We start from the raw sequence: 8,477 nt of genomic DNA, 5'->3' as shown, positions 1-8,477 counted from the left end.
GCAGATGGCTGTGGGGCTTGCTGCCTCCTCACAGTCGTCCCTCTACTCACACGTCCCTGGCATCTCTCAGTCTTGATGTCTCCTTCTAAAGACAGTATACCAGTCGGATTAGGGCCCTGCCCCAGAGAACTCATTTTAACTTAATCACTTCTTTAAAAGCCTTATCTCCCCGTAGTTACATTCTGAGGTGCTGGGGGTTAGGACTTTCCCATATGAATTTTGGGGAGAACACAGTTCAGTCTGTAACAGCTATGTAATCTGGAATGTTACAACCGTCTAATTTTGTTGTCCCTCTTGAAACTCTCCCCAAAGGAATTGTGGAGCCAAAGATAGTTGCATGCTAAATTTATTTTAACACATTATTTGGAGTAAAAACGTGCTTGATTTTATTCTAACAGTGAAGTTAGAACTGAGTTAATATTTTTGGCAGCAAGTTGGCTGATTGAAACTAGATCCAGATACAAGTAATGACAAAAGGAAATGGGACCTGTTTTAAAGAGAGTTTCCCCCAATGAATGTAGAGAGAGAGCTTGGCAAATGCGGGGCTGGAAAACCACCTTATGATTTGCTGGAAACACATTTGGTCCTGAGTTGAGGGCTGCTTAATGCCACGGTAAAGGGAAAAAATATGTCTTTGCAATGAAACAGAAAGATACTTCCATTCAGATAGAAAAATGAGTTCCTCTGAGATGCTTTGCAGTCAGCTTGGCTTGCTAGTAAGCTGTGGTAATAATCCTAAATAGTCATAATGACTGCGTAACGCAGAAGGAATTCTATATGCAGAAAATAGAATGGGTGAAAAACAGACTGACAACTCTTCCTAAAACTCATGTTTTACCAGCTCGTAGGTTTTTCCCAAGAGAACTCTTTGGCGTGTCAGAGCACTGCTCTCTCTCACATTCTGCATTCTCTGTTCACGAGTGTCTCCTCTTCCCTCGACTCCCTCCCCTTCATACTAACTAGCAGGGGTCACGGATTCCATGCCCTCAAGCTCTGCCACACCAGCTTCAGGTAGTCTAAACTTGGGGCAATTTAGATGCCTTCAAAATTGCATTAAATGAACTTTCTTATCATTTATTAACTGCCGGGCAAAGTTCACTGAAAAACATTCCCACAGCTAGTCTATGAAAGGGTGACTGTTGAATCCTCTGCCTACGGGCATGCTAGCCTGTGCTCAAAATATGCTTATGGGGCAAATTCTGATATGATTAATGTTGGCATCATTGAGCATACATTAGTGGAATTTGCATATATATGAATTTGAATAATGTTCAAGGACATTAAATGATTTCAGATTTAATAATGATCATAATAGCTAACATTAAGTGAAGCATTATATGTCAGACATTGCTCTAAACATTCTATATAATAATGGAATTGGTCCTCACAAGAGCTCCAGGAAACAGGTCCTGTTATCATACCCATTTTACAGATGAGGAAATGGAGGCACAGAAAAGTTCTGTAACTTGTCCAAAATCACACAGCTAGCTCATAGGCAGCTGAACTGGGGTGTGAGCCCAGACAGGCTCGACTCTCAAGCTGAGCCTTATGTGGCTATAGCTGTTAAGTATGCTGAGCCAGAAGAAATGGCTTTGCCTTCCTAGGACAGGTCATACGAGAGCTGCGTGGAGGCTTCTCTCTTAACACAGGGCTTCAGCAAACTAATATTCACCCAAAAGTATTATCTGGGGGAGTTTGAAAACAAAGCAGGTGTCTGTAGGACTGGGATCCTTGGACCTCCCCTCTGTCACTTTGGAGAAACTCTTATGCCTGTAAGCATTTAAGAAATGTCTATTGAGGGCTATTTGCTGTGTCCCAAAGAGCTGCAGTCTTGACTGAGACAGCCCTGCTCTCCAGATACATGGCAGTGCCAGGAGAGCCTGACCCGAAGACACAATGACAACACAATCTAATAACCCCAAGAATAGAGGTCAGAGTCAGGAGTTGGGCGAGGGACTGGGGAAGAATTCCCAGAGGAGGTATTGACTTCGTGGAGTAGAAAAGATGACTAGAACTTCACTGCTGAGTAAGTGGGTGGGTTTTGAGGGGCTTGCCAGGGTATAGAGGGGGAAGACATGAGGGGTTCCTCAACAGGAACACAGGTGGGGGCCATGATGAGGCCCAAGAGTTGAGGCTTGGACTGTCCTGGTGGGATGCGGGTCAGCCAAGCTTTGTAAGCCAGATAGTACCAGCCCCAAAAACATACCTGCTTTTTTTAGTAATTTAAGTACAGATTTGTCTAACTGGAATGTGGGTGATCCCTGGGAGAGTATTAATTACTCTACAGATGGCTTTATGCTTCTGTGGAAGAAGTGGTGGTCTTGGTGTTCCAGATTCCTCCAGACCCCAACCCCACTTATATCTCTCTTTCTTGTTTGCTGATGCTTGAAGTCCTGGAGTTAGAGACTTACTCCTTTTTAAAAATGCTTTTCCTACCACATGCAAGATATTCTCAGAAGTCACTTAGACCTGGCTATGCTAGCAAGCCCATGCAGCTTCCCTTGAGGGTAGGTTTTGGTGAGACATGGAAGGGAAGTGGAAAGGAGAAGAGCATGGGGCATAGAACTAGGAGCACATGGAGGAATATAGCAGTAATCCTGAGGGGACTCATGACTCAATTACTCCAAAAGATAATGTAATATCAGGGTCAAACTGGAGATGATGTGGAGTTCTGATGATTTTTCAAATGATGAATCTAAATCTTTAGCTTATTAAATACTTGAAAATCACAAAGATTTACCATAATCATTTTGAGGGGTCATTAAAGGGCTTCTTAGTTGCAGATAGCAGAATCCAGTCCTGATTAATGTAAGCAGAAAAGGAATTCTTTAAAGGATATTCAGTAGCACATAGAATCTTCAGGAGGGCTTGTGAACCCAGCCTGGAGGCTCTGTCTATAGCCAGGGATGGTGACCGAAATCACACAGTGGAAGTGGACCCTTCTGCTTCTGCTTTGGCCATAGATACTACACCAGGTACTGGCAACACCACTTATTTTGGTGCTTAATGATTGCACCAGAACTGCCAAATTGCCTCTGAAAATTGCATCTACCTCCACTAGAATGGATTCTAGAAAATGCCTCCACATTCTCCTTCCTCTCCTCCTCCTCCTTTTCTGAATGCCTCCTTCTTGGCTCCTGAGCTTCCCCAGTAAAGTTTAGCCATGGTGCAGGCTGTAGGTGAGGCCAGATGTTCCCTAGTGCCAGGGACTAGAAAGGTACATATCTGGCACCTTGGGGGATAGGTAGATTCTTTCTGAACAAGACTCATAAAGGCCAGTGAAGCCCCCAACCCTGAGCGCCAGGGGCTTTGAAAGGAGCAAGGAAGCCGAACAGAATGACACCTTCCTCCCCCAACAAACAGTACTTTTGCACATGCTTATGATGCTGCCTGAGTTACTAAGGTAGTAAGGACAAAGTTACTAAATTACTAAGGACAAAGGGAACTTTAAGCAGGCTCATAGCCATGCTGCTAAATATTTGAAAAGCAGAGCCTTTAGGTTCTTCCCTATCCACTAGTTAAAGGCCAGAACTATTATGTCCAAAAAAAAGAAAAGAAAACAGATTGCTGAGTTTTAGAATAAGGTTTATGTTATAGCTTTGGACTTAAGATCTTTCCGCTCTGTCTTTGTCTCTCCTGAAGTACAGTTTTTTGCCATATTCTCCAAACCTAGCTAGAAATAATGCAAATAAATCTTTAAAAAATATATTATGGAGCAAATAGTTCTAAGAATATATCTTCTTATATTTCTAAAAATGAAGTCATAGTTACAGCCATAAATTTTGACTCGATGGCAGAGTAGCTCAGTCAGGAGGGGCATGTCATGTGACCATGATGACAGGCATTCATTCATAATTTGATGACTTCTCCACCTCGAATCTGGCAGCCTGACAACCCAGCACCTGCTCAAGCCCAGCAGTGAGCAAGGAGTCCCTCAGCAGTAAATGAAGGGATGTGGGTATAAAGAGATGTTTTATCATTCAATATATTTTTTGGTCTCATTGTCCAAGTATGTAATATTTAGTCTAAAGCCTTCAGGTTGATCATAAAAGAGACCTGAGGACCTCATCATTCTGCACAAAGCTCAAGGAGTTGCGGGGAGAAACAATTTATTTTCTGTAACTGTGCAGAGGTATAAAAATGAATGGGTTGTAAAGAACATTAACAATTTAGTGTTACAGTATCTCTAAAGTTTTCAATGTACATACCCGCTTTAGGGGAATCTATGCTACAAAAGTGAAAGCATCAGTATATAAGGATATATTCACAAGCTTGTTTGTAGTGGGGGGCAAAGCCTTTAAACGTCTATTAGTAGAGAAATAATTGAATAAATTCTGGTACATTCTTTCTGTTAACTGTGATGTGTATGCTTAAAAGAATGATTTAGATCTGTGTGTATTAACCTGGAAAGATGTCCATGTGTATTGTTTTGATTTTGAACATAACCCCAAGATTTTATTATCTTCATTCTGTAATAAAATATGAAGCTTAGAACTGGATCCCTTGGCCCTTTCTCTTCTTATTTCTTCCCAGTTCAGTCTCCTTACATCTCTTAAGAGCAGCGTTCCCTTGGATCTGCAGTTGGGCTCAACACATTCATGCCTCAACACAATCTTCTTTGTGGTTTTAGCCTTTTTCCATGATATCAGCTCAGTCTGCCCACCATGACCAGTCTTCTTCCATTCATAACACCACTTTCCCTGGGCATAAAGAGAATCTTTGCCTTTCTTGGGCTGTGTCCCTTTGTGGGGTTGGTGCTTGCCACACTTCTTCCTGAAAGTCCAGTGGGTCTGAGGAACGTTCACCATGTTTGCAAGAGCACCGTGGGCATGGAAAGAAAGCAGTAGACTATTATCTTAGGAAAGCCATTGCCAAAAGAGTGTAAGAGTACAAACCCATCTTCATACAAACACCGATGTGTTGTATGTTTATATTTCCTGGGTGAGCACTAAAACATATCTGAAAGAATGTAAGCCAAATTGTCACTTTTGCTAGGGATTAGGGTTTTGAGACTGTTTAACATGTGACAACAAGCGTATATTAGTTTTGTAATTAAGACACAGTATGGAGAGGAAAACTTCAGAAATTTGGTGAGGACTTAACACAGTAATATTTGTAAAATGCTCAGTATATACCCTGCTATCTCATAAGCCTTCAAGAAATGCTGGATGTTACTGTTTGATTTTTTTCCTCTCCGGGTTTGATAGGGCAAGCAGCAGCCAGGCTCTTAGCATCGTTCACGCTATCATTTATCCATCCGTGTTCCAGACAGCTTGTAGTCAGTCCACCCTGCGCTCTCTCTGCTGCCCTCCAGCCTTTGCCAAGTCCAATTCCCCAAGAACCTCAAATTCCTACTCCTTCACCTGGTTAGCTGCTTTGCATCTCTCAGGTCTCAGTTTAAGTGCCCTTGTGACCCACAAGTGAAGGCAAGAGACCTGTCCTTCCTGGGCTCTCTGTCCCAGGCTGTCATCCTTGCCACCCTCATTGGAATAGTTTGTTGGTGGGGCTGTGTCCAGCCATTTTTTCACTCTCAGGACCATGAAATGGGTCCTCAGTAAATGCGGACAGAGCAGCTGAGTGGAGACAACTAGCTGGTTGGATGACCAAACCAGAGGAGAGAGAGGCAGACGAGGTTTCTCAGGACAGGCTTGGGAAGCGGGACAAGTACTATGTCGCTGTGTTTCTGTTCTAGATTCCTGCTTGTGTTACCTAAATGTAGTGTTTTCATTACTCAGGTTTTTGCAAACTGGAAAAGGATGAAGGTGCTATTGCTTTTTAAATGATTAATTTGTTCAGATTATCATATAATGTCCCTCCAATTTCGAAGTTATTAACTTGCCAGAGCAGTTAATAACCACTCTTTATTAACTCTCCACATCTGTACAAAATCCTCCGATTAACCAGTGTCAGGTAAAAGCAATGGGGAAAATACACTGCAGACTAGAAATTCTGAGATGGTCTAGGCAGACGTTGGTTATAGCTACAGCATAAACAACTTGTGCGGCCCTTACTTGCAGAGGAATCGTTGCTTGGCCCTGTTTAAAATCAGTTCTCAAAAAAGGTTTCATTGGGATTCTCCCACAGTTATACAATAAATACATGTTCAAGATTTTCCTCAACTCATGAATCAAGGAGCGAGTATGGATGTTGTAACCGATTTAGAAGAGAATCCAGGGAAGAGCTACTTTAGGGAGGGTCCGCATGAAAATGAATAAGAAAGTGGGAACTGGAATGAAACCGTAGTTATGGCAATAAATATTGACTGAGCTGTAGAGTGGCTTGATCAGAACAGGCATGTCTGGTGTGAGGGCCTCTCAAGGTGAGATTATCCTTGAATGTCCTGGAAGTTCTTTGGAAGACTGAGTTGACTCCCTGGGTGGTGTTATAAAGCTGGGGGGCATCACAAGGGCCCACACACCTACTGGAAAGACCTTATTTCCTCATAAAACAATAGATAAAATAGTGTGGAAGGGTTTTCCCTATTTGACCGTAGAAAATGCAAACATGCGAGACATGGAGGAAGATTCGACGGTGAGAGATTCCAGATGGCAGCAACAGCAAAGTAAGTGCCCTGTGGGGCTGGGCAGCCGTAGATGAGAGTCATTCAGTAGCAAGCCCCACCTGGGGCAAAAGAGTAGATGACATTGAACTGGTTGGTGAGCAGAGTGATGACGGAGGAATGATCAATCAGCAGAGGGAAGGCAGAGCACAGACAAGTTACAGAAATTATAGGAAATGATCTCCATGTTGGGAATAATTTGTGTTCTTACCCTTTCAGGGGTAGGTAAGTTATCCATCTAGTGCATTGAGAGATGAGTTGTTATAATGTCACTCAAACAAGTGTAGGGTTGCCAGATGTGGAGAGGGGGAAAAAGCAAAAAGAATAAACAGGATTATTAGTTAAATTTTATGTTCAGATAAACAACATTGCTTTTAGTACAAGTATGTCCCATGCAACAATTGGGGCATACTTACATTAAAATTTATTTTTGCTGTTTTGTGGAAATTTACATTCAACTGGACATTCTGTATTTTGTCTGGCAATCCTAAACTGGTAGGGGATAGGACATTTCTGGATAATAGCTGTACAAATTGTTATGTTTTTCATCAAGCTTACTCCCTGATCTATAAGCCACACCCAGTATTTGGCATCCTGATAGGGTTATCCCATCCACCCTTGGCCAAGGTCATGCTCTTTCTTTGTATAGCCCACGCATTAGCAAGGACTGTGGACTTGGCCTGTGCAGTATTCTCAAATGTGTGCCATTGTCTTCATCACTGCTGCCTAAGCTTCGGGTCAGACTCTCACCCTCCCTAACTAGAGATTTGCAAATTTCCTCAGTTACTCTTCCAGTTTGCATTCTTCTCCCATCCCTCCTACAAAATGTCAACAAGTTGTATTTCTGGATTAAATTTGCCCCTGCTTACTTCCAGTAGGAGACGACTCAAACTCGCCAGCAGGACCCTTCCTAATCAGATCTCGTTCTGTTTCCCTGACCATAATTGCTGCCACCCTCACTGCCCTACTCTCCTTTTGCTCTAGACACAATAGTTACTCAGAACCCTGAGTCTTCATTCATGGTCTCTGCTGTGCCTGCTATGTCTTCTTCTCATCACACCTCTAGCTCCCGCTTCAAAAGCCTGCTCAAATATTACCTTCTCTCTAAAACCTCCCTACGATCCAGGCTTTCCTCTCCTCATCCATTCAACCTTCTTCTCCTTGTGCTTCCATTATACCATGATGTTATTAAAGCACTTGTCAAATTTTATTGTCAATAATCATATGTATCTGTCTTGCTCACTAGACTGTGAGCTTCTCAAGGACAGGGGTTATATCTTACTCATTGTGTTAAATATATAGAACCCAGCACAGGCCATGAAACAGAGTATGTATACCTTATCAGGAAAAGAAGTAGGCATCTATAAGTCTTAGATCTCCATCAGTGAAGGAAATCGTCATGGAGTGCTTGAAGAAGAGGTTGCAGCAACTAGAGGTACTAGGAAGCTATCTGGTTAAAGATGGAATACATGCAGATGCCCATTTTTCTGGTTCATTGGATTGCACACAAATGATCATCCTCACGCATATTTTAGCATGAGCGTACGCATGTTCATTGAGCAGTAAACATATAGGTACAGATGTCTAGCACAGAATGAAGGCAGTGGGCAATAAGTGCTTCTGGAACCAGAAGTTACTAGATGGGCCTTCATCACAGTCTTGAAGACTCTTCAAGTCTAGGAAGTTGGGAGTTAGGGGAAGAGCCCGACTTGCTGTCCTTTACACCCCTTCCAAGTGTGTAAGGCACAGATGAAACATCATTGTAACAAGATACATTTGATCACCTTCAACATTGCGTACTTTTCAACTCTTCCAGAATACTTCTGAATGCATCCAACTTTTATACTTGTGAACCACGTTTCCCCTGTAGAGTTCATCATCTGGGCATGTCCTATGCATGAACCCTTAGCTAAGCCCC

General features: G+C 42.5%; 1 pseudogene; it reads right to left on the bottom strand.

Annotated features, from left to right (window-relative positions):
* Positions 1-4,488: 4,488 nt before the first annotated feature.
* Positions 4,489-4,808, bottom strand: LOC116866931 (annotated as a pseudogene).
* Between the last annotated feature and the right edge of the window lie 3,669 nt (positions 4,809-8,477).

This window comes from Lontra canadensis, unplaced genomic scaffold (assembly GCF_010015895.1).
Source record: "Lontra canadensis isolate GAN:19392208 unplaced genomic scaffold, GSC_riverotter_1.0 scaffold11, whole genome shotgun sequence".
Lineage (NCBI taxonomy): Eukaryota > Metazoa > Chordata > Mammalia > Carnivora > Mustelidae > Lontra > Lontra canadensis.
The sequence above is the reverse complement of the archived record's forward strand: the minus strand, read 5'-3'. Positions and strand labels throughout refer to the sequence as shown.